At 36.5% G+C, this 27226-nt stretch overlaps 1 protein-coding gene across 2 annotated transcripts in view; it reads right to left on the minus strand.

Annotated features, from left to right (window-relative positions):
- Positions 1-27226, minus strand: part of lrfn1 (leucine rich repeat and fibronectin type III domain containing 1) — a 153107-nt gene that overhangs the window by 26062 nt on the left and 99819 nt on the right. For both annotated transcript variants that reach the window (XM_026943294.3, XM_034310385.2), the window contains one exon: positions 15937-16016. The gene's annotated coding sequence lies outside the window, so the exon portion shown is untranslated. The remainder of the gene's footprint in view (positions 1-15936; positions 16017-27226) is intronic.

The following is a 27226-nucleotide window of genomic DNA, read 5'->3' on the forward strand; positions in this document are numbered from 1 at the left end:
TATAGAAGGGTACTAGTTTATCTGTCCTAGCAGTGATGTTAAATTCTTATAATGGTCACATTTTAAATAATGTACAGGGCAGCGGTGGCTCAGCGATTAAGCCCCAGAAGGTTACAGTACCTAGCATAAGTATTAACCCCAACCACCACTTTTTTCCCACTAACATTTTCCACAATAGTGTTGAAATAGATTTCATAGTGTGATTTTTACCATAGGATTCTGGCTTGTTTGTGCTAATAGGTACTAAAAATCTTTTCAGAAGCATCTGTTAGTGAGTAGTAGTGAGCGTGTATCACAGAGCAGATTGGGTTTCATTGGAAATGAGCTAAAACCATAGGGGGAAAAACACAAACTAAGCTAACTATCTAGCTAACCAAGCTACTTACGGTATATAATAACTTACGTAATATGTAGTTTAATGTTTTCGCTGCTTAATGCCGCCAGGCAACAAGTCTTCTTGCTGTTCGCTTTGTTGTTGAGGGATTTGGGCCAGTGATCCTATTTTAACACTCTGCATTCTCCACGTCTAATGAGAGGACTGGGCTTGTGCGGTGCACTGCAGCGTATTAAAATCATAAGATGTATTCAGCACTCTTGGCCCTTACATTTAACCCAGATTCGACACACATGTAGAACCCTGTGTCACAATAATAAATAATTTCTAGCAGTGTTTTTGTCTGATTCATGTAGGGCATTCGTAAAAAAAAAAAAAAATGTTATAGCAATAGCAATGTGTTCAGCTGTCAAGCGTTCATTTCTGTGCTGCACTAGTGTAATAAATATACAATGTGAAGATATCTACAAATATTATAAATATTATAAACATGCAATAGCCCTGTATTGGATCACATAATGTTCATTAATCCAGTGAGATTAACCCTAAATCCTGCTTTGGATCTGGGAAATGAGTAAACTTAAATATAAAAACATGCTAATATGCATCTGTCTTAATTAAAACAGTTTAATACATTAAAAGATATAAAACATTCCTCTCATGCTGTTCTGATCGAAAGGACTACAGAAGATGAAGCTGTGAACATTCTACGAAAAGACTTTCATGGCTAACAGGTGGGGTTACACACACACTACATATATATATATATATATATATATATATATATATATATATATATATATAAGTAATGTAGAACATGGCCTTAGGGGGTTAGCACAGTGGAATAGGCTCTATTCTTATACTTGGTGTTAACTCACAAAGAAGTAACACACTATTAAACCCACAAATTACACCCTGTATCCAACAGACGCTGAGCCGCTACACTGGCTGTCAGTGTAGACTGTACATGTGATATTACTGAGCTCAGAGAACCACATAGGCTAGTAACACAAGCCCATGCTTACTCACTGTTAGATTACTGTACATACAAAGGATAACCCACCCCTAACCTTGACATTCAAAACATTTACTTATGATCTTTCTCAAAAAGAATCTTCAATTCTAAAAAAAATCTTTTTTGGTACAATTTCCACAAGTACATTCATAAAACAAGTTAAAATTTAAAGATTAAGATTAGCGTGAAACGTTTTAATTAAAACAATTCGTGAAAAAACATTTGTAAAACAATTCATAAAACAATTGTTAAAAAGAAATTGTAAAACAATTCGTAAAACAAGTTGAGATTTAGATTACTGTGAAGTTAGCAAGATGAGCTGATGAAGACAATTTCTAAAGGAATTCATAAAAGAATTTGTAAAAGAATTTAACTTAATTTAATTTAAGTGTGAAGTTACAAGATAGTAAAACAATTCATGAATCAATTTGTAAAACTATTTGTAAAATGAATTTACAGAAACAATCTGTAAAACAATTTGTAAAACATTAAAATTAGCATGAAAATAGCACAAAATGAGCAGAGATTTGTAAAACAGTTCGTAAAACAAGTTGTAAGACACAATAAGATTAAGATCAGTGTGAAATCAATACAAGCTGAACTGATTAGTAAAACAGTTCATGAAACTATTTGAAAAAATTAAGATTAAGATTATAGTAACGTTAGCATGAGATGAGCCAATTCGTAAAACAAGATTAGCATGAGGAGTTAGCATGAGGAGTTAGTTATTGTAAGATTACAGGAAATTTAAACATATTAACTGTACAGAATTCGAATTCTACACCCCTTGTATAAAACAGGTTAGAAATTTAATTCCTGGTATGTTTGTATTGCACCTCTTTTAAGAAGGCAGAAGCACAGATCAGGAAATACTTCAAATACTGCCTGTTTAAAAAAAAATATATAATAAAATTTCATTTTCATCCAGCCTCAGCCTCACATTACACACCTCACTGTTGTAATCATCATAAAGCTTTATGGAGACATTACTCCACTCATCTCTGACGTTACGCATGTGTTCAGATGTTCCATCACCGGGAACAATTGAGGAAAGGTAGTTAAAGCGTCGTTTTATACGCGTAACATTCATTACGGTTAAATTAATTAGAGAAATTCCTATAAACATTTTATCTGGACTAAAGTGCACTCAGTCATTTTATGTGCTGTAGCAAAGGGAAGAAGAGTGAGGGTGTAGGTTTTCATTATTATTTTACCTAAAAAAAAAATGGAAAAAAGAAGGGAAAATAAATTGAAAATAAAAATTCAGTTTTGAAAGAGAAAAATTGAAGACTGGAACCATTAGGTATCGGTCAAGTAACAGCCACCAAACCACTTATTGATAAATTTATTTGTTATTTGTGTTATTTAATTTAAATTATGGAATACAGGGAAAATAAATTGAATAAAACACTGGGGAAAATGAAAAAATAAAAAATAAAAATGATTTTTAACCATCTGAAATAGAGCAAAAAATTTAAAGAATGTAAATCAAAACTGCAAAGAATCTAACAAGAAGCTAAAAAGATATTAACAAGAAGCTTCTTACTGATAAAAAATGTTCATTTAATTTAAATTGAAATTATGGAAAAGATGAAAAATAACAGATGAAACACTGAGAAAATAAAAAAATAAAGATAAAAATATATTAAAATAAAATAAAAATTATATATTTTTAAAATAGGGAAATAGGGAAAAAATCACACCACGAAGTATGAGTAAAGTAACAAACACTTTTTGATTTAAATGAAAACATTTATTAAATTTAAATAACGGTTAGGAAACACAGTTTTTGCTGGTTATTTTTTTTTTTTTACAATTTTTATAGTTTTTTACCAATTGAGAGGCAGATGCAAATACCTGTTATTCAGTGTAAGCATGCCTGAGACAGAATAACAGACAGGAGACATGCTGGAGTGCCACATCCACCCAGACACTCAGACTTCAACTAAAGACAGGAGTGATTTGAATGAATGACAGGAAAGCGTGGAAGGAAGACAGTATGGAAGAGTGGGATTGAGAGATGTTACTTTGGCTGGCAGATATGTACAAGAATGAGACTGTTTTAAGAAAAGTGGGTGGTGAAGACACCCTGACTTACCATCGTAAACATATAAACATTTTTATAGTAATTTTATTATTTTAACAATTAAATTGTTGTTAAGGACTGGCTGGTCTACAAGGCTGAAGCTTGCTGTATAAGATAAATGAGGAAAAAAAACCACTGGATGTCGAGTTTTTTGAGAAAGATCATAAGCTCCAGATGTTGAGGAACTGACAGTATGGCAAAATGAAATAAAAGTGAGAAATGTACCTCTAGTGGAAGTTAAACCATTTGTATATTATTCTGCATTATTCATGATTGTGTGTATTGTGTAACTCAGTTCGTATTCAGAATCTGAAGAAGTGTCTTTTCAACCTGATTCTTTTTTTCTTTTCTTGATGTTCTATTCTATGAATATCTGACACACAGAGAATATAGTATCAGTATCAGTAACTTCACACAGCTTTATTCTCAGAAAAAAAGGTATAAACTGTACCTTTTCTTGTTCCTTAGCTTTTGTAGCTTTAATATATATCTTTCACTTGGAAATGTGGATTATAGCGCAAATTTAAAAATGATTTAAGGTACATAATTGGACTGTGATTTCCTTTAAAGGTTTCCTTGAAAGCTTTAAAGATACACTATATGCACCTTTTTTCTTTTTTCAAAGATACACACTAATGGTACAACACGTGTACCAACCCAATGACAAGGAAAAGTACAGTTTAATACCTTTTTTTTCTGAAAGTGCATATGTGCATGTATTTGCATTGTTCTTATTCCCTCTCAGATAAAAAGTACAATACCTTTCATCACTTGTCACTTGGGTGATACAGTTAAGGGAACCTCTTTTGCACTTCTGTACCTTTTACTACAAACCTGAAAGTTGTTTCTTCTTCGAAAATAATTTAAGGTACACTTGTATATTTTGTCACAAATGACCCTTCTTGGGTTCTGAGAGTAGAAAGGTTTGTTTGCACTTTTCTTTGAATATTATATCTTTTATTTGTTTTCCCATGTGCCTTTGTTTTGGGTCTAGTCTTGTCTCCTGCCCTGTCCTATCTTTGGTTTGTTCTCCTAATGTGTGCACCTGTTCCATGTTTAGCCCTTTTTTTCTGATTTCTGTTGGTTCTGTTTGTTGCAAAGTCTTATCACATATTTCTGACTTCTAAGCCTTGTTTTCGACTTTAATCTGTTATTCCATGATCTACCTGTTCCCTGAGCTATGCAAGGTATACTTTACTTAAGTAAAAGTACAGGTACTGTGTCAAAGTCTTACTCAATTTAAAGTAGAAGTACAGAGCCAAATATCTACTTGAGTCAAAGTCAAAAAGTATCTACGTTTAACCAAAAGTAAAAATAAATATTTTTTAACTGAGGTCAGACTTAAATTTGTATTTATCGTGTCAAATATTTATTAAAAATTTTGCTAACTCTAACAAACCTAGAATTTTGCTTGCTGGTTGGGAATGAATGAGATGGCATTAGCAATGAAAACAAAACTAGCTAGCAAATTTACCGAACTTAAAGCTAGCTTACCTGAGCATGCTTCTTAAGATTTGATTGTTTTGATTTGTTTTTACTTGGGAGACTAAGGAGACATGAGTTGTTCGTAAATGCAGGAAAAGTGAACCTGAGCTAAAAGACCAGTTAGCACAGTTGTGCACAGTTTCTTTTGACATTGATGTGAATTTGACTGAACGTCTTAAAGGGAAAGTTTTAAATAAAGTGAGAATAGCTTTACATCATTAGAATTCTAAATGACAGAAATCTTTCAAACGTGTACACACACTTTAGAAACCCATGTATGACCATTTCTGAGTGTCATTACAGGAAACTTTTGATTAATTAATGATTTAAACAGCAAGTCCAAAGTAAATTTTCATGGAAAACAATTTCATATGCTTTCAGAAGCATTCCCATCACCCCAAGCTTAATGTTTTATAAGCTTTGGCTTGTGCACTTTCTTGTGCATTGTTGGAATTATTTGTGTTTTCCACGTGCTTGCTGGGTCAAATTAATAAGCGAACAATTAAATTTGGATAAAAAATTAAATGATCCATATAGCCAAGCCAAGGTCAACTGTTAAATGTTCTTAACTGACATACAGAGAGAGTTCAACGCAATGCTCAATTGACCATTTTCTAAATATATTTTAGATCAAATATAAAATAGAATGAAATCATGGGTTAAAACTCTGTCGTAGTTACATTCTCCGCAAACGTTTTAGCAAAACATGGGGCTCATTTTTCAGGGAACATCCCACCGTGCCAGATGAAGCATATCAGAAACTCGCAGCTTAGAGGATGACTAAGATGGCCGCCAGCATGTGCGTCACGCTGATGTTGCTAATGGAGCAAACTCTGGAGCTAGAGCTGCACTTCAGAAATCACACCGAGAGAAGGAAATATGGAAATAACACACCTGTGCAAAAATGCCCATGGTGGTGTCTCTTTTATTCCGATGTTCTGCTATTAAGAAGAAATGGAAACTGTCCATCTGGCATAGAGGCACAGTAAAAAAAAAGACAAAAAAAAAACACCTCAGGAAAGTTAGGAGTAAAGATTTCAACAATAAGAGACCTGAATGAAGATCATGAATATCTACAAAACCTTCAAACTTGCGAGGAAAAAAAAACCTGTAGAACATTAAGAACACTTTCAGATCTCCAAAAAACTAGCATAAATAGGAAATGCGTAAAGGATCCAGAGTTCACCACACGATGTAAAGCACGGCTGTGCATAGAAAAGAGGAAAGTAAGCCTTATATCTTGCTGAAAAGAATGGGAAACATTAATAACACGTTAACACGATTCCTTTTTAATGCCACTATTTTCAGCACCATTAATGCATTTATCTTGTTCCCTGGTCCTTTGTATGCTAGTTTCTTGTGTGCCCCAACTCGCTATTATTGAATCGAGAAGAAGCTGTGTCTGCTTCTTTTCTTACAACACAGACGGCTGCATTTACATCTAGTGACCGTAATGATAACAGAAAAGAGATGCTACTTTAATGCAGACTTAGCAACGCAGAAGAAAGAAAAGAAAGTTAGCGCAGATAATAACATGCAATAGCATGAAACAGACCGCTGTCTTGTGAATATCTGCCCTTGAATTGTTGCCCCATCTTGAACAGAGATTATGACTGTATCAGTAGCCTGGCCCCCCCTATTAATGATAAAAAGTCAAATAAAATAACTTTACCACCTTTATCTTATTGACTGCTTGATGTATCCAGTTTGGTTGATGATGTCTAAACTTCCTTGCTTGCTTGGACCTCTAATAAGGAGAACAATTATAAAAATAAAATAAAATAAAACATTTACAGTTCATTTACAGTTCAATCAGTGATATTTATTATATCCTAATTAAATAATATTAAAATATCCTAACTAGATCCTAAATAATAATATTAAAATATCCAAAAACAAGAGGTTTAACATTAAGTAATAATAAAAAAAAAATTCTAAAATAAATGTAAATAAATAAATAAATAAATCAGCACTTTGTAAAAAAAAAAATAAGAATAAGAAAAAAAAATCAAGAAAAAATAATAAATAAAAAAACTTTCCTTTGCAGACTTGATATATCTGGTTTGGACAATATTGTGTAAATATTGTGTAAATTATTTACAGTTTGTTCAGAAACACTCCACTATTATGTGGCTCATTCTGCACTTGGAGCCTTAATAAGCATTCTAAAAAAAAAGGTTTAATAATAACTAATAATGAGAAAATAAAATATAAATATACAAAAATAATAAAAGTCCGCCATCTTTCTTTTGTTTATGGGCTCCGTGTATCCAGTATGAGGATGTGTAAATTTACAGTTTGTAAAATGTTTAGTAACACTTACATATGGCAGAGTCGCATATTAATCCACACATATTAATTCACAGCTAGTAATTGCACATACATATAGTGAAAACAGCAGTTATTTGCTAACAGTAACAGGTTATATGTGCTTTATTTATTGTTTCTCATATTCCACATTAATCTCCCAGATGTGACACGGTGCTTTGGGTCTGTACGGCTGCCAATACAACTGCTCTCCTTCTCTTTATTGATGATGTGACACAATGCCAATGCAATGCCAGCAGCGAAATAAATCCAACCAAATACCTCACAACTCACTGGGTGGTGCTTTCCCATGATGACAAACTACTAACACGAGCACTGAGGAAAATCCGAGCATGCATTTTGCCTACAAAACAAACAACAGGTGAAATAAGAACTGAGTAGTATGTGGCCTAATGTGACCTCGGTGTTACTAGTTTCATTTCTGCCAATGGTCAGTGCGCAACTGTCATGACAGTAAGAGCGAACTGTAATATAATTATTTATAAAATATCATCCTGCAAGACAAAAAAATGCAATATTAAAACACAAATCTCAAATTATTTAATTACGGTCTCATATTATTACATGTATTTTCAAAAGAAAAGCTGTGTTTGCCATTCCCATGGCAACCCGTGTTTTCGAAGCCCTCGGGATCATTCAAGCTACGTGCGTACGTCTGTATGCCTTTAGGACAAAATGTGAAAGATGAATACATTTAATTTAACAACAAAATATTTAGTGTGCTAACTTTTATGGCTAGTCCCTTCATACAATTTATTAATTCATGTATAGTTTAAAAGTTTGCCTTACCCTTGAATTTTGGAACAAATATTCTCTAATAATGATTTGTTATAAATCAGAAAGAAAAAAAAAATCTTCATAAAAAATAATTGCACTTATTTAATTTACGGTTTAACAACAAAGCATTACATTTCAATTTATAATTCATTTTAATTAATGTATAAATTTATTTTAATGTATTCAGAATGCCCAGTCATCCATTTGCAGAAGTAGGATAGAAGGAAAACGGATCTGGCAACCCAAATATTCTGACGTCTAGCAAAAGGCTGCAATATGAAAGTTATTTTAACTCATTTTATTTTAATTTATCATTGTTTGTTTAGTATTCTCCCCCTTGATAAATGACTTTCTTGCCACATCCAGGATGACGGTAATTTAAAACGCTAATTTACAACACTTGGGTTTGCGTCTCTGTAAATACGCAACACTTCAAACGCACACGAGGGAACGAACGGCATCAGCGTGAAGTAATCCGACAGCAATGTCAGGAAATGAAGGATGTACAGAGGACAGAAAATAAGCAGAAACAGCTCAATGACTCGGGAATCTCTGCAGACCGAATTAATGATAAAGCACACTGTAACTTAGAGTAGGTTACAATTATTCATATAATTAACTATATAATAGTTACTGTAATTAACTAATCAGGACACGAGTCACTGCATCAAAGCTCAATCGCAAATAATATGTAGCTACGCTAGATATAGCCTTTTGACCATGTAGATAGTAATTATAATGTCATTAGAGCTCTGAACGCTAAGAGAGCACAAATAAGAACTTCAATCCAAGGAAGCAAAGCCAAGAAACACACAACGAGGAAATACAAAATGGGCTTTGGACAAAAGTAGGTGTGCGAGGAACTCATAGGAACTGTAACAACCAAGACTGATTTACTAGGACTTCTAACTCCGCCCCTTGCCCTAGCAAAGTTTTATGAATTTTAGATCACAACACTATGTTGCTTCACTTTTGGGGAGCTTCGTTCTCCGTACTAATGTGAAGAACGCAAAGACTTTTTCGGATTTTGATAATAAAAACAATGCAATAAAAACGCATGCTACTAACAATAAAAACATCTACGAGTTGGTGTTATGGTTAATGCTAGTTAGATAGCTAAAATTTGCCAAGTAGAACAAAGTTTCCAGAGGCATAGAAAGTTTTGGACAAAAGCCATTGGGCCTCGTTTATTGCACTGGATACAAATGTATTTATTCGGAAATTGTTCGTAGCAGCATTTACACAGGAAAATCCAGTTCAGAAAAATGCTCATATCTTACGTTTTGTTCCTGAGTTTGTGAAAATTTCAGTATAAGACTCACTAATGAGAACCTTCGATTGATAGGCTCCAAATTGTATAAATGTTCACAAGTTACTGCGATTTTATATACGGATTACGCCGTCATGTTTAAATCACTTATATATTTCAACTGCACACCAAAGTAATTAATATTTTGACAAACTTAGTCGCTTCCATATTAATGACCTGAAAAAAGCCATTCCAAATAAAAAAAAAAAATTCCATACATTAAGTAAGCATACAAATAAGCTAAGCATTTCCTTAGGACAAAAGTAATGGCTCCCTATAAAAGGAGGAAAAGTTAGCGTGTGTCTAGGTTAGTGTCGCTGCAGTGGCTGAGCTGCATTACTGGAAGATTTTAGCGCACGCCATGTTTAGGAGGCACTTATTCACTGTTTAGGTGACTTTTCAGCTTTGTGAGCTTTGCCTATTATGGAGCTTTGTGGGCGTCTTTAATGGTTTGCACTCATTTTTTGCAGTAAATTTGGCAGGAATGTGTAGTTTGGCCACATTGGAAACATTCACACACAACTAAAAGACTGAAAATGACAGCCAGCAATAGGACGTTTTGATGAATTTCTTGACTCCTTTGATCTTTCCAATTACTGGTTCAAAACTTGGAGAAAGTTGGCACCTAACAGTGTGGCGTATTTAATAGTCTACAAAGATCAATATGGTGCCCCACCAGGTTTCATTTTAGGCCAATTAAATTTCTGTTATTCCTGTTATAGCCACTCTCTTGCACTGATAATTCACAAACATACAGTAATATGGGCTTACCCTCCTACACTGATGAGACACAAACATATTTGTTATTTAGCCTAAATTTGACAACACACATACACAAAAAATGTAAAATGTGACCGTATCAAACACGTAAAAGCTTGTATCATATAATCCTTCTTGTTTACATGTTCAGCTACAGAAACTACACTTCTGCATGTCCAGCAATCGTAGACCACAAGAAATCCAAGTAAATACAAAGAAATCCAAATGAGTTTACAGGTTTACGAATGCTCTTTTTACTCGTTTTATACATACAGAGCTGCTATTTCAGCAACAAGCGACATCTGAATTGTGATTTTCTCGATTCTCAGTGTAAAGCAACAAATCCAAATGACTGGCCCAAATAATTCTTCAGACCAATCCCATAGCACGCCTGGTCTGATGTTTTGATCATTTTCTTTAACGAGAAAAGAAAAAATAATGCTTGGAAGGCAGTAGCAGAGATCGTTGGTGCCTCTGGTGAGTGTATGTAGCTAGAACAATTAGCATGCTTTGCTAATCTAAGCTGAGAACAAGGCTAGGATGAAGCTGAGCAGGGAACATGTAAAAAAAAAAAAAAAAGTAGTGTGTACAGTAGTGTGTTCCTCACTGGAATTTAAAAAACATGCTGGACAGGCCACACCCACAACTGACAACCGTAGCAGACACTAGACACCCACATACAACAGACTACAAGTGAATTGTTACTCTATATTGTGAAGGGCAGGTATAACCTAAGGTTACGTTATTTGGCAAAAACTCATGAACTCGAACGTCGCAGCTAATTACATTCAAACTAGGCTGAAACAGAACTTACGTTCTACTGCCTCAACCAGCTGCTAAATCTTTCTAATGACAGCCCGAAGTCTGTCTCGTGAGAATACACTCGAGGTGACTTTCTGAAATATCGATTACAAACTTCTGGGACAAACAGAAAAGGGATCATCAGCTCATGGACACCGCCGTAAATGTCAAGCTTATTTATAATTCACATTTACAATTACAAATGCTCAGCAAAAGTGCTTCGCAGTGAAGAAACTGAAAGTAAAGAAATAAAGAAATGAAATGCAAGTGTTTATACACTGCACATCTTGCAGGCTGAAGAAAGAGGAAGAGTCGAAGACTCTTAGACAGAGACAAAAGAGGAGGAGAAGTGTGGATACGGTAAATCAAACGGATCCTAAATGGATCTAATTTCCCGTCTACGGTTTCATGGATTCGCCATCCATCAAACGTAATACCTTCGGCAAAAAAAGAAAAAAATCATAGCGTGAAAAAGTGAAAAAGGAGAGAAAAATAGTTCTCGGGAATGAAAGAATGGTCTTTTATGATCTTGGCGGTGTGTGTGTTTGTGTGTGTGTGTGTGTGTGTGTGTGTCAGACATCTGACCCAATTATCTGGACACTACACTTACTATATAATTATGAGCACAGCATGAATAAACACGACGTCAAGCCGGAGATAATACCCGATAACAAATGCCATGATCACTGTAATTATATGTATTGGCAATCGGCTTGTAATTAGAGGCCCCTGGCAAACGTTTTGCAATCAGAGAAACACAGTGTGTGTGTGTATGTGTGTGTGTGTGTTTAAGTGACTTAAACCCTCACTACTTAGCGATGACCCATGCCGTCTCTTTATGCTTTGTAAAAACATGTTGTAAAGCTTATTGTAGCCCTTAAAAAAGCACTAATTATTTAATGATGTTTCTTGGTTCAGTTCGGCTTCCAAGATTAAAAAAAAAAGAACATTTTGTTCATTTTATGAATAAAATAAATTGTACGAATTCTATTTTCCACAATATAAGGCCCTATTAAGGTACAAAATATATCATTTTTAAAAATTATATTTGATGGAGAAATTATAAAAATTAAATAAAAAAGAATAAAAATTGTACAGACTCAATGACACGCCCATATTTCCACATATTCTCACAATTTCACAAACACCTTTAAGGACATGTCTAGATTTCTATATATGGACTCAATGACACATTCGCATTTCCATATATGGACTCAATGACACACTCACATCTCCAAAAACATACTCAATGTCATGCTCGTGTTTCCATCTATAGACTCAGTGACATACCCACATACCTTCACAAATACCTTTAAAGACACACCCACATTCCATATATGGAGTCAAAGACACACTCACGTTTCCATATATGGACTCAATGAAGCCCAACAGTAAATAAACAAATAAGTAAGCAAGCAAATAAATAAATAAACAAACTTTGTGAGTGAGAGATTATTTGTTTAGCCCTGTTTGCCCCGCTCTTTTGAGTGCGCTTTATTTCCATGAATCTGATGAATATTGTATAGTGGATTACAATAATGACATAATTTTACACGATAATTACACACCAATTACACAATTATACTTAATGAGTATTGATACACCACAATTAGCCACTGCATTTTTGTACTCAACCAAGAAAATGAAGTATTAAAATTGACTATTCATTGATGATTCAAGTACTCATTGAATGAAGCGTGTGTGTGTGTGTGTGTGTGTGTGTGTGTGTGTGTAGGCACTGTAGCTGGCTGTCATCGTGTGTGTGCAGAGAGGCTCAGTACGATAGAATCCTGCTGGCACTGGGGAGATAAGGAGCCAGGACACACACACACTCGGGAACACACACACACACATACAGGAAGGCAGAGTTTTGGCATTACTCAGCAGCACCTGTCCTACGCACACTGCAGGTAACTGAAATGGACACACACTGCTTACAGTAATGCAACAATTCAATACAGATTCTCTCTCTCTCTCTCTCTCACACACTCACTCACACACACACAAACACACACACACACACACACACACAGGTTAGAATTGTATGATTGTACATCCGCTCCTGTTACAGATTCACTATGTTTCTGAAATCTTTAGCAGTCAAAGCTAATTGTAATTAAAGTTTATTCTTTCTCATATGGAGCATTTTATTAATATTCTACTAACACATCTGAGGAAAATGTTGATATTCCAGACATTTCTGTGTCATTTTCGTTGTCATTCTACCTTTCCAAAGTCTTCCAAAGACTTAACAGCTACATACTAGCTAGCTAAACGGTTTATGCTAAACTGCAACAGTGCTTTTGTTTTCTTGACACTAACCATTGAACAGCAGAGGTCCAAAGGACAAGTCTCTGGTCTTGTATGTCTAAATTCTAGCAGATATTAGCAAAAAACAATGTGTTTTTATAACACATAAGTATGATAAATCACAATATTCAGAATTGCTAATTGATTATGAGTAAAACAGTAGTAGTGTTGCCACCTCTGTTCAGGGGAAAGTACCACGTAGATGTACAAAAAGTCACCAGACGACATCAAAACTAATTTTGATATTCACCTAATTGTTATGATAATTTGCATATCGAAATGTTACATGAAGAAACAAGATTTTCAGAATGCAATTGAAAACCTGTGAAAGCCTCTGGTTACTTTAGTTTTTTTTTTTTTTTTTGTATTTTTTTTATTATCTATTTTTATGTTTTCTGTATATTTTATTATCTTAACTGTGTATTTTGCTCTCCAGCCTGTCAAAAATGTTTGGCTAGTTTTAGCTGGATAGTGTTAGCATAAGTAAACTGCAAAACTAGCTAACTCAAAAACAAAACAAACAAACAAAAAACATAAAAAGCTAGCTAACATGAACTTATCCATCATATTCTGTAATTAAAAACAAGTTTGCTAGTATGATGGCTAATATTAAGTTAACTATAATCCACATCCTATGTTGCTAGCAAGCTAGCTAGCTAGCTAAAGTTTTGTTGTATGTTTAAATCTGGTATGTTATGCTAAGCTGTATGTCCATCCATAGAATTGAAACAAAAGTCAAGCTGCTGTCTCTCCCAGGATTCAGCTGGCTTGTTTAGGTCACAAAACACTGATAAAGGCTAATTTATGGATCTCCGATCCACAAAAAAAGGTTTAATTAATTTAGAATTCATATAAAATCTAAAGTTCAAGTGACGCTTCCCCCAAAAATGCTAACATGGCGAGTGAGCACTCAGCATGATCTTATTTAGTGTTAGTAACATTTACTAATTCTCGATCTCATTTTCTCATTCTGTATAACGAGTCTGGCAAAGTGCTGATGCAGAATCTTTTCTTTCTGTCCATACAATCAGCCGTGAAAAGGCATGATCATCGATCGGAGAGCTTCCGGTCGTTTTTTTCTTTCAATATCATGTTAGAATACAAAGACATGATGCTACGGTACAGTGACTACATAAGTAATTCGGGTCAATAGCATGAATAACCACTATCCCTGTCATGGGACTCTAAGTGCTACAGGATTAATATCCCAATCCCAAACCATATCATACCAATTTGAACCCATTAGCAGTGACATACACACACTCTCATGGATTGGCAAAAATGCAGACGGATGTTCCAATACTAGTGACTGACACACATACCAGTCAATAAACAACATATTTATGAAGTCTGCATTAGCTGACAGGCTAAGTAAGATGCTAAAAATGCAGCCTAGCAATCCATCGATTGCCTCATTACCCTCCGCAGCGCGGTCGAAAACAGATTTCCAGACTATTGAGCATGCTAATGCAGAAAACATTAGCAACATAAATTGAAATGCTGCCCACTGGTCTGGATATTGTGTGCCTTTGCGCGACTAGCATAGAGCAATGATTTCCGATGGAAACTCGTCAGCCAAGAAACAGCATTTAAGCACTTTGCTTTATAGCGTTATTGCTCAAACAACTTTTTACTTCCCTTATTATCACACACACTGAGGTTAAAATTGCATTATTACTTAGCTGCTCCTATCACAGGTTCACTATGTTTACAAGACGTTTAGCAATTACTGTTAAGCGTAATTAACGTGTAACATTTTGAGTATGGAGCTTTTTTAAATAATTTACCATCATATTTGAGGAAAATGTTGATATTACAGACATTTCTGTGTTATTTTTTGTCATCTTTTGGCATTTCCAAAGCTAGCTATGTTTATGCTAAGTGCAATATGGCAAAAAAGCTTAACGATCTATGATATCTATTATTATACATTATTCAGAAATGCTAATACTCAACAAAAAATTATTCAACCAAGAAACAGCATTTAAGCACTCTACTTTACAGCTTTAAAATGTAAACTACTTTTTTTTTTACTTCCCTTATAATTTCAAATTTGAAATAAATAAATAAATAAATACATGCTAATTTGACAGGTGGTGTATCACTGTGGAATTCCCTATGGCCAAGCGTTTTCCGTCCAGATTGCTGGGCTAAATTGTCAAAGCCAGGTCCTCTAATCACTTTGTTTTGCTCTGGGAACTGTTCCAATCCCATCAGTAGGAAGATGGCCATTTAAGAAAATTACCATTCCAGACATTTGGGGTGTAAAATGACTGAATCACTGAACCAAAGTCAGTTCACTGGTCAAGCACCACGATTTGTTTGCAGGAGGTGAAACTGGTCCACTGAGTAACTTTGAGTAGCTTTTGCTGTGAAATGAACTCAAATCATGCAGAAAAAAAGACAGTTTTATTATAAACAGTTTTTCGAAACACTTAGAATGGGGGAAAAATCAGTTATTGATGTTCATTAAATTCTGAAATACTCTGCTTTGTAGCTACCCAAGCTACTGTGTAAAGCTCAGGCAGTCTAAGAATATCTGCTTTTGATTTACATTAAACTAAATTGTCAGTGTTAGCATGGCACTCAGCCCCGCCCACTTTAGCACATCACCTGCCTTAGCCACTCCTACTTTACCTCACTATTGGTCCCAATCCTCCTGTCACCTATGGAAATCTCAATGAAAATGTTTGACTTTGGCTTTGTTGAATTGCGGCATTGCTAACACTCACCAGAGATGAAGGCTCTTCCTGTGTCACTCATCTCATCATGTGTTCTCCTAAGGAATTCTGGGTAATAAGATCAATGCCACCTGAAACACACAGAGAGAAAGATATTAATGTCTAGCCTTGACATTGTTACCTCTATCTAATGGGCCTTCACGTTTGACCTTATTTGCTTACCATATTTCTTGCTCTTAGCAAGTTCACTACATTCTCTTATAGCCTGTTTTTATGGACATTATATTTATATTTGTGAATATGGCAAAATTAAAAAAAAAAAAGTCTGTTAGGTTAGCTAATGTTTGCCACAAGGCCAATAAATTAAATGCCAATGACATTATTGATCAATGACACACCCATATTCCTATTTATGACCTTTAAGGAACACCCACTCAAAGTCTTATGTCCATATATCCATGTACTTACACACCCACATGTCCAAATATATGCCACACCCACATTGCCATGTACATGGATTCAAAGCCACACCCACAATTCTATATATAGACTCGATGCCAGGCCCACATTCAAATATAAAGACTCAATGACACCCATATTCACCACATGAATTCAATGCCACACCCACATATCTATATATGGATTCAATGCCACACCCACTTGTCTATATATGAATTCTATTTCACACCCATATTTACATACATAGACTCCGTGTCACGTATTTCCGTATGTGGGCTCAGTGCTACACCTACTCAATCTTTTACCCATGATTCCATATATAGATTCACTGCCACACCCACATTTCCATATATGGATTCAGTGCCACACACACATGTCCTTATATGAATCCAGTGTCACACAGATTCAGCACTAGCCCTACATTTACCTATCTATATTCAATGTACACACCTACATTTCCATATAAGGCCAAAATGACACACCTACAATTCCATATATGGACTGATACAGCCCTATGTTTAAATATATGCATTCAATACCATACCCACATGTCTGTAAAAGGCCTCAGTGACACACTTCCTGTGGTCTGCATTCAGAAAGTGTTCTCTGAGATTTCCTGTCTTTTCCTGGCTTTACTTTTTCTCACTGCTTATCCTAGTTTTCTTGTTTGTCCTAATTCTAGGCACTTCTGCTGTCTCTGTGTTCGTTTTTGAGTTTTGGACTTCTTTTATTGCTATGTTTGCTCTTATTGGACCTTGGACAGTTTGTTGAGTACATATATTGGATCTTCGTTATTAAACTCTGCAGTGTTTCCTATATTCCCATGTATAAGCTTTGTCACCTTTATTACTTTCTCTGCATCTTCCTCCAACTCAGCTGAGATTTATATGCTATTTCTAGATTTTCTTTTGTAATTTCCATATTTATTCTTCATTTCCCCTATTGAGCAGCTTTTTTTTTCTTATAGCTCTCTTCTTGTTCTGGCTTATTTGCCTATTGTAATGTGGAGCTAATTGTATTATATGCAGTGGCATAGAACAATGCCAGGCTCTAGACTATAATTCTGTTGATGGGAGAGTAAAGTAAAGGAGAAAGAAGAAAAGGAAAAGAGAGATGAGATGCTAACAATATTATTCAGACGCTCATTGCAACATCATTTTTAAGAGTACAAGCTGTGCTTACAACCGAACATAATAGAAAACATCATAATGCGACGGCACAATAACAAAACTACGGCGAGGCGCTATCAGTCTCAATGTCAGGACAATAACATCTCATCATCCATATTTCATCACTCCGACCTGAGGGACTGCAAAGTGGAATGTGATGAAAAATTAACTATATTATGAAAAAGAATCGTTGGAGCTTCGTGCACAGGGTAAAGCGCTGCTCATAGATTTTCTTGAAAATGCAATACAATACATAGCTCAGCAGTATAAGAATCAGCCCTATTGATCATAAGGCTGAGGGATCAAGTCTCCACCTCCACTCTTGACCCAAGATCTTGACCCTCAACCTAAGTCAATATTTATAATAACAGTAAATATCTTATTTATTTTTGCGGGGAGGAGTTTTTATCCCATTTTCTCCCAATTTGGTCACCTCTAGCTAGCTTTCTCGTACTCTTATCATATGACAGCGACGAACTGGGAAGGGTTAACGCTAGTACATGCTTTCTCTGAGATACATGAAGTCAAAAAACATCTTTTCGAATTGTTCAGAGGAAAGTGCAGACTGCCCTCTTCTGCATACACGAGCTAAAAGATGCCCATGATTGAAAGATGCTCAGAAATCGAACTCCCGATCTTCCAACGATAGGACAAACACTTTTCTATTGTGCCATTCGAGAATCCGATCACCATCTTCTTCTAAAATCAAACACCCGTCCAAATCTTACACAAAATTCATTTACACAAAATTCAAAATTTATTTCTCAGGGTTTCTTCCTCATATCGTCTCAGGGAGTTTTTCCTTGCCATCATCGCCTCTGACTTCTTCATTAGGGATAAATTTATAAATGTATAAATTTAAAATTTATCCTGAAATTTTCTGAGTTTATATTTTTCTGTAAAGCTGCTTTGTGTCCATACAGTGTCCACTGTTAAAAGTGCTATACAAATAAAATTGAAGTGAATTTGAATGCTAAGTTCCCAAACAGAACCAATGTCTAAGGTCTCACCTCATCATCAGAAAGTCACAAATTCAAATCTCAATAATTCCACAGCCAAGAGCCGAACAGAGCCTTTCCATGACTTGGTTTAGAAAACTGTGATTCCTCATTTATGGCCATGTTCAGTTGAGTTATAGCTTCATCAGTATTCACACCTCAGGCATACTTACACACTGTTAAGAATTTACATAAGAGGTACAAACTTATGCACGCTGTTCTTGCATGAGATCGGCTCGAGTGAGGAGCAGTATTAAGTCCAGCACCATTGTCTGACAGTTTGATGTAACCACAAAATTTCACGCTGAAATCTATGCGTATAGATTTCAACTTAATGTAAGCATGCGCGTAACCCAACTCTGAATACAAGGAACTTTCCAACTATATATCTTGAAGTGACTTGCGACTCTGAATAAAGCCTTTAGTCACCATTTTCACCACCAATGTAGCCATGTGTCTAAGAACCCATCCCGAATTCACTTCCCCTTCTTGCCCAGGTACCGTTTGAGCTGAAGAGGAGCTTGTGGACAGAATTGATCATACAATTTAACTTTTTAAAATGCATTTAGTCACATTAATGTTTCTGCATTGCTAATATTTATATCTTAATTTTACATTTCCTAACCAGATTCCAAGTTAAAATTCACCATCTCCAAGCTTCCTGTTCACTGTATTTGCTCCCTACATAGGGTATAACATAACAGTGCCTGTACACCTTCACTACCTAGGGCACTAGACGCATGGTGTAGAGCACTACTTGAGATTCTATTGAACATGTGACTTGTTTTTTTTTTTGTTGTATTGTAATGTCTTATGATTATGTTTGCAACAAAACATTTTTTTGTAGAAAGTACTGGCACCTTGGATTTGTTCGGTTTTTTTCTGCCACAGTATTTTGCAACAAATTTTAACGAAAAATTAGATTTGCCTGGTGTGCCCATGTGGAAATTTGTTACGATGTTGAAGCTGGTTTTGAAGTTTCGATTTCCAGGCTTGATAGCAAGATGAGCTAGTCCTAGATAATGGAGTGGGAACTGCTAAGAATTGTTAAAACTTGATTTACTGTAAAGAAAAAAAACAATTTCTAATGAGCAGAGCCAGTACAGAGAGCGGTACATCCCTGAAAACGATACGCTGCACACCATAAAACCTATGAGAATGTTCTTTGAGCTCTGGATTTACTTTTAATTTAGTATTGTCTTGTCGTGATTGATGCAAAAATTCCTGAGCTGAAATCTGTCCTTGCTGAGATGAAATGCCGAAGGACATCGTTCGTAACAATGCAACCTCCTTCTGCTGGTTTCATAACAACCATTTATTTTTCAATTAACAAGAAGAACAAAGAATGGTTTCAAGGTGGACTCAAATCAGAAAAAAAAAAAAACACCAAGGGCATCATAATCAAAAGGCTATGTTGTTATTGTTGTTTTTTAAAAGATACCCTAAAATGGGAATGTTCAATATGCTTGTACACTAAATACTGAAATCCTAAGTTTCAGACTCTTTTGAAAGAACAAGATTTGTTTTTTTTCTGTCATGAAAGAACGTTCCAGAAATCAATTCACCACAAGGTCTGATGGACCATAAAAGACATCCATGAGGACTAATTTGCTGCTGATGAGATTAATTATATCTGAAAAAACGTCGTTCTTAACACTTCTACCTCCTTCTGCGGATTTCATGACAAACATCTTTCAAAAAAATACAAGGTGTGAGGGTGTCAAGGTCAGCCGAGTCACGTTGTTGGTGGTTTCTCGCTCACTTTCAACTCTCCTCTCTCATTTTCTTCTCTTTGGAGAAGACCTCCTGCATAAAGCCTGTCGCGCCGATTCAGCCTCCCATAAACTTAACGTTGATTTGGAATTCTGAGCACAATTCCATTCATGCAGCCAATGCAAGATTCATAAAGCGATATGTTAATGCGTCCTTGCCCCTCATGAGGAGGCCACTATCCACCATAAAAAAGGAGCTCAGTGCTAATAAATATCCAGATACAGTGCAGTATGGGTGAGTGATTAACATTTTCCTTTTTATGGAAGTAATAAACCACTGTGTGGTGCTGTTATAGCAAAATAAATCAGCACAGAGCAATTTCCCAGCACTAACACGCTTTTATTAATTAAACAATGACACATCATACATTTTATCCCTTTATAGTTACATGGAATGTTGTGGCTTTTCATGTGACTGAAAAGCATAAGACTGTTGTAAAAAATTCATTAGTCCCTAATTCTGAGCTTTTTTGAGCTTATTTGTCTGAAATTTCATTTTAAATTTGTATCATTACTTTGTATTTGTTTATTTTTATATTTCATGAATATATATACACACACATTTACATAGCAATTATTACATATAGTCATGATATATATATATATATATACACACACACTATATTTCCAAAAGTTTTGGGACACCCCTCCAAATCATTGAATTCAGGTGTTCCAATCACTTCCATGGCCAGATTCATTAGCTACAGACCCCCAAACTTCGTGTAACCTTCAGATTAGCTCAAGAACAGTGCATAGAGAGCTTCATGGAATGGGTTTCCATGGCCAAGCAGCTGCATCCAAGTCTTACATCACCAAGTGCAATGCAAAGTGTCGGATGCAGTGGTGTAAATCACGCCGCCACTGGACTCTAGAGCAGTGGAGACGTGTTCTCTGGAGTGAAGAATCACGCTTCTCTGTCTGGCAATCCGATGGACGAGTCTGGGGTTGGAGGTTGCCAGGAGAACGGTACTTGCCTGACTGCATTGTGCCAAGTGTAAAGTTTGGTGGAGGGGGGATTATGGTGTGGGGTAGTTTTTCAGGGATTGGGCTTGGCCCCTTAGTTCCAGTGAAAGGAACTCTTAATGCTTCAGCATACCAAGATATTTTGGACAATTTGATGCTCCCAACTTTGTGGGAACAGTTTGAGGATGGCCCCTTCCTGTTCCAACATGACTGCGCACCAGTGCACAAAGCAAGGTCCATAAAGACATGGATGAGCAAGTTTGGTGTGGAGGAACTTGACTGGCCTGCACAGAGTCCTGACCTCAACCTGATAGAACACCTTTGGGATGAATTAGAGCAGAGACTGAGAGCCAGACCTTCTCGTCCAACATCAGTGCCTGACCTCACAAATGCGCTTCTAGAAGAATGGTCAAAAATTCCCATAAACACACTCCTAAACCTTGTGGAAAGCCTTCGCAGATGAGTTGAAGCTGTTATAGCTGCAAAGGGTGGGCCAACTCCATATTAAACCCTACAGATTAAGAATGGGATGTCATTAAAGTTCATGTACATGTAAAGGCAGACTATATATAATATTTGCTATGTAAAGTATGGAATCCCTGAAGGGTGAAAAACGATTTTTCACAAATTCGCTTACTTTTTTTTATTTCAGCCTCATTTCTGAAATTCTAAGATTATTCCTGCGTTACTTTTTTCCCCCCATAAATTTAATTTTTAATCTAAACGATTTTCAGGTTTGTTTTTGTTTTTAGGTGATTCAGATTTCTGAATTTTTAACCTATATTATCAGGAAATGATTCAGAAACGTAAAGAAATGACGTGTACTATTTCCATGATCTTCAAATCTGAGGAATGCACGCTGAGAGAACTCGACAGGATTCATGTAACCGTCTGATCTACAGCCGGTTCAGTTATATAACACTGCTGGTATATTGAACCCTCTCAGCAGCTACCTGAGCCTCGTCCTCGTCCTTGTCCTCATCCTCATTTCTTCTCCTAAAGCATTGCGCGATTGATTTTGAGACCTTTTCACCTCGTTTTTATGGTGATGAGCTCCAGGAAAATATAAATATACAGCCGAGATTAACAATGACGTGCAGGTCAGTGAAGAATAGCTTTTATTTATAGCTTTATGTTCAGGAATTTATTTAAAGCTTATTTGTTACTGATATATGTAGGATGTGGTGTATGCTAATGCTAGTCGGAGAACTGAAGTCGGACAAAGTGTGTGATAGGAAGCTAATATTCTTTGAGCTAATTTTAGTTAAGCATTAGCTAATCTGTTGCATTAGATGTACATTTCATGAGATCATCCTAATTTTTGTAAAAGATGAATAAATTACTGCTTCACAATAGCATTTATTTATTAACAGCATTTAAGGTCAATGTATTTTCACACAAAACATTTATTTAACGCTCATTTATGAAAAAAAGAGCCCACCATCACAGTGAATTGAGGTGTACATCAGTGCCCACACACACACACACACACACACACACACACACACACACACACACACCTGCTATAGTGAGATAACTTCAGGGTCAGTGTAGGACGAGCTAGCGACATTTTTATCTGCCGAAGTGTCTGACTCATCTCATCAAAGCGGCCTTCTGCTCATCCCTCTTTCCTTCATTGAGTCTCTCTCTCTCTCTCTCTCTCTCTCTCTCTCGCATTCTCTCTCTCTCCCTCACACACACACACACACACACACACACACACACACACACTAAAGTCATAAATGCTTAGCTGCCACGACAAAGCAATGTGCCAAACTGTCATTAAGATACAGAATAAATCACAGTGTGTGTGTGTGTGTGTGTGTGTGTGTGTGTTATAGTAAAAAATATTGTGTGACGGTGTGGTGTAATGAATCGGAGTTACTGTTACCACTGTGATGATTATTTTTCTATAACAGCATGTCCCCTAGTGTTTTATTTCTCTTTCATTCTCTCACAGCTTCTCATTTTTCTCTGTCTTAAAGTTAATAAGACAAAAATACCCACACAGACACCGAGAAACCACAAAAAAAAGCGTAAACTGCTCTGTCCTGAAAACTTAAAATTACAGCTCTACCTCTGACTGTTACAGTACAAAGCACTGATACTGGAGACTCCTTCCATGAATGTTAAATACAGCAAATATCTCCTTCACTATATCAACGATGACACTTTTTTTTAATCAGTTTATTATAATGATGCGTCCACCATACAATTCCCTGTGAAAGAGCCGTTACTATAGAAACGATAACGTATTAGAACGAGCGCATTAATATAAACCTGTGATTTGCAGCTGCACTACTGCCAGAGCTGCTGTTATAGAGAATTAATCAACACTTTCTGACCAATCACAATCCAGAGTTCAACAGCGCTGACAAGGAATGCAAGTGAATATAATCAAGGATGTAGACCAACCCAAAAGCACATGATGGAATAGCACTTATCACCATGGAAACCGTGATGCAATCATGAATAATCATGTGCAGTTGGTGACAATAATAATAATAATAATAATAATAATAATAATAAATTATTACGAATTTGGGCATTATGAGAATAAACATCGTTTGGGATGCTGTGATGCTTTTCAGTCATTTTAAATGAAATGAGAGCTGAAATGTATTCACATAATTTGCATAATAATGAAATGCTAATCGAATTTAACATTATTTTGCTACGTTTTGAATGGATGGTTTCTCTGTAAAATTCTCCCAATATGCAATTCCACAGCAGATCAAAGAGAAGCATCACAGTTTTCTAAAGCTTTACCTTGACTTTAAAGTTATCTGTCAATCTCAGTCCCAGACAGCACCCTGGGAACCCTCTCTCTCTCTCTCTCTCTCTCGCTCTCTCGCTTCTTTCTCGCTGTCTTTTATAAGTCCGTGTCGGCGTCTGAGCCGAGTCTCTCAGTAACGCTGCGTGAGTGCGTGGCGGAATAGCTTTTTTAAAGTGGCGCACTGGAAATGCAGGGGTGAAATCCGAACGCTTTCCCAGCATGCATGAGGCGCTCAGCGGGATTCCAGCAGAGTAGGAAATGCAAAACCGAGTGCAGAACACAGCCAGGCACATAGATACAGTGTTCAAAAACATCTTCTAAAAATGTCAAAATCTTGTTAGAGTGTGGGATTATTAACTTTAGTATTAACCTTGCTATTATTAGCTTATGCTAGCTAAGCTTAAGTTGTCGCAATATAGTATAATAGTGGCATAATATTTTGCAATTGCATAAAACTTGATAGGTTTTTTAGCATCTAGTGTCTAGGTCTCTCCAGGAACCTCAAAGCAATAACTTCGGCCTATTTACGGATTTATGCCCAGGTACCTTTGGTCAGTAACTCTACATCAGGAATATTGATCTAGACCTTTAAGTCCTGGAACATTAGACCAGGAATTTTGTCCTACAGAATTAAGCCTTGAGCCTTTAAACCATGAACTGTAAACCAGGAACTACACCATATGCCCAAAAGTAGGTGGACGTCTGAGTATTGAACATCCCATTCCAAAACCATGGGCATTAAAATTAAGTTGTTCGCCCTTTGTTGCTCTTCTGAGAAGGCTTTCTACTAGATTTTATCCAGTAGATACAGGGCAGTGGTAGCTCAATGGTTAATATGTTAGCCTACTAATTGGAAGGTTGTGAGTTCAAATCCCATCACTGCTAAGCTGCCAGTGTAGGCCCTTGAGCAGTAGCAGCCTGGCAGTACCAGGATTTAAACTCACATCATTTATACAACTGCTCAGTTGTATAAATGACATAAATGTAAGTCACTCTGGATAAGGCTGTCTGCCAAATGCCATAAATGTAATGTAATGTAGATTTTGGAGCATGACTGTGGGGATTTGTCCATTCAGCCACAAGACTGCAAGACATCAGGCACTGATGCTGGTGCAATTGATGGTGTTGCCTGGTTCGCAGCCATCATTCCAATTCATCCCAAAAGGGTTCAGTGGTTTTGAGGTCAGGGCTCTGTGCAGGCCACTCAAGTTCTTCTACTCCAACCTTGGCACACCATGTCTTCATAGAGCTTGCTTTGTGCACAGGGGCATTGTCATGCTGGAACAGGTTTGGGCCTCTTAGTTCCAGTGAAAGGATATCTTAATGATACAACATACAAAAGCGTTCTATACAATTGTGTGTTTCCAACTCTGTGTCAACAGTTTGGAGAAGGAGCACATATGGGTGTGATGGTCAGGTGTACATATACATTTGGCCATATAGTGTATTGCCTTGGCACGTAAGTACAGGGGATTTAGACCTGGAACTCTGGTCTACACACTTATGCCCAAGATGTTTGGCCTAGACTCTTAAATCTGGGAAATATAGCCTAGACACTTTAGCCCAGGAACTTTATACCAGGAACTACGGCATAGACACTCAAGCCCAGGCACTTAAATCCTGGAAATAAAGCCCAGGAACTTCATATAGCCTAGGAACTCTGGACCAGGAAGTTTGGTCTAGACAGTTAAACCCAGTAATGTTAGTCCAGCAAATTTGGCCTATACAGTTAAGCCTAGGAACCTCAGACCCAGAAGGTTAGGTCTAGAACTTTGGCCTTGACCCTTAAGTACAGGAAATTTGGCCTAGACCATTAAGCTTAGGATTTTTAGGCCAGGAATTTTAGACAGGAAATTTTGCCCAGAGAGTTAAGAATACAACTTTAGCCCAGCATATTTAGCCTAAGAAGTTCACACTAGGAACTTCAGATCCAGTGTGCATACTTAAATTTTAAAATCATGTTGTTTCTAGCAAACATTTCTGTCTAAAATTGTCTGATGTTCATCTGATTTTCCTTTCTTTTAGGAAAAAGTTAACTGTATCACTTAATAAGCTCTGACTAGATTTAAGAAATTTGGAGGTGCTAGTCATTGTAGTTTTAGTTATGATTTCAGTCATACACAGCACTATATCTCAGGAGACAAAACAAGGCCATGCCCATGTGAAAAAGCTCATTATGTTGATCAATCAAGCAAGCTTCTCAGATTACATAAAGGAAATGAAGTCACTGTGTTCCTCAACCATCACTCAACACACCACACAACTAAAAATAGACACACATGCAGTATCTTTCTGCATGAGCAGGTACAAGAAGATGAGAGGCTAATGTGTACTGAGGTCAGTGTTACAGTAATACAGTGGTTACTGAGCACTTTTAACCTGATTAAAGACTCGAGAGAGAGCGAGAGAGAGAGAGAGAGAGAGAGAGAGAGAGAGAGACTGTGCTGTCAGTTAGTCTCCTCCTCCCCTTATCTTTATCACTCTTTCACTATGCACTACCATTTACAATCCATCAGAAAACTATTTTCCCCTCTCGCACTACATGAATGCTTTACTCCATTTTCAGTGGTAGGACCCAAATACATACCAGCCTTATACTTCAGTTTCATTCCTGTTCCCCCTCATTAGCCAACTTTCCACAGGACCTTAGCTCAGGAACTCAAACCTTGGGAACACAAACCTAGCAACTCAAAGCCAGACTCTCACACCCAAACCACATCTCAAACCTATGAACTCAAGCCCAGGTAGTCAAACCCAGGAACTCAAACCTAGGGCTAAATACTAGGTACTCAAATTCAGGAATTAGAGTCCAAAACCTCAAACCCAGGACCACAATACCAGGCATGGAAACCCAGGCACTCAAACTTTAGAACTTTAGTCAGGAACCCTAATCCAGGGACTCAAATCCAGGAACTCAATCCCAGGTACTCAATCCTAGAGCCTCAAAGCCAGGGAATCAAACCCAGGAAGAAACAATGGGACTCAAGTCCAGGAAGTCAAACCCAGGAACTCAAGCCCACACACTTAACTCCAGGAAATCAAACATAGAAATTCAATCCTAGGCACTCAAACCAAGGAACTTGAGTCCAAGAACTCAAACCCAGGCACACAAATCCATAAACCCAAACCTATAAACTCAAACTCATCAACTCCAATTCAGGAACTCAAATCCAGGGACTTAATCTCAAGCACTTCAACTTTGGG

This window comes from Pangasianodon hypophthalmus, chromosome 14 (assembly GCF_027358585.1).
Source record: "Pangasianodon hypophthalmus isolate fPanHyp1 chromosome 14, fPanHyp1.pri, whole genome shotgun sequence".
Taxonomy (NCBI): Eukaryota; Metazoa; Chordata; class Actinopteri; order Siluriformes; family Pangasiidae; genus Pangasianodon; species Pangasianodon hypophthalmus.